The following is an 898-nucleotide window of genomic DNA, read 5'->3' on the forward strand; positions in this document are numbered from 1 at the left end:
GGGGCCCCTCAGCCTGAGCTCTGCTCTGCCTCCACAGCCCCGCACCCCGGGCCACCCCCCGCCCCAGGGACCCTGAACCCCGGAAACCTGCACCCCGGCTCAGCTCCCTCCCGGGAAACTGCACCCCGGGTGATTCTGCACCCTGGGCTCTCCTCTGCCCTGGGGACCAGCATCCTGTGCTACCCCCTCCTGGGAACCCTGCACCCTGGGGACCTCGCATACTGGGTGCTTCTCTGCATCCCAAACCTTCCTCTGCCCCATATCCCCTCCACCCTGAGGACACGGCACTCCAGGGTGCCCTCAGGTCCCCTCCGCCCTGAGACACTGTGCCCTGAGGTTTCATCTCCAAGGATGCGGCACCATTGGCTCTGTCCCACACACCCAGCCGTGCCCTCGCTGCTGCTCAGGGTGTCGGTGGGCAGAGCCTTTGTGGGTGCCCCTTTGCTGCCCACCTGCCCCTCCATCCTCGCCGCTCCCAAACCCCCCGGTCCCCTCGGGACCCTGCCAGGCTGTGCATGACAGCACCTTTTCCGGGAGGTTTTGCCCCCGTGTGAGCCCACAAAGTTGCTTTTGCACTGACCCATGCAGGGCTTTGCAGGGGCTCCCAGCTGGGTCTGCGCGCTCCTGCCAGGGCAGGCAGCATCGCCCTGCCCCGCCCTGCCCGCCCCGACTCCTGGCTCTGCCTGCATCCCAGACCAGAACCATGCTGAAGGGGTCTCCATGCTGGAGCGGCAATGAAAGAGCGTACAGGGCCTGATCCCCGCAGGTTGGGGCTGATGCCGGCGTGGCCCTTCCCGAACCAAGCCCTTCAAAGCAGCCTGCAGATGAGCCCCCCGAGCTCAGTGGGACATGGGACAGGGTGCCGCGGACCCTGCCTGTGCTTCCTGCTCGCCCCACG

The sequence above is a fragment of the Pygoscelis adeliae genome, unplaced genomic scaffold, assembly GCF_000699105.1.
Source record: "Pygoscelis adeliae isolate BGI_AS28 unplaced genomic scaffold, ASM69910v1 Scaffold766, whole genome shotgun sequence".
Lineage (NCBI taxonomy): Eukaryota > Metazoa > Chordata > Aves > Sphenisciformes > Spheniscidae > Pygoscelis > Pygoscelis adeliae.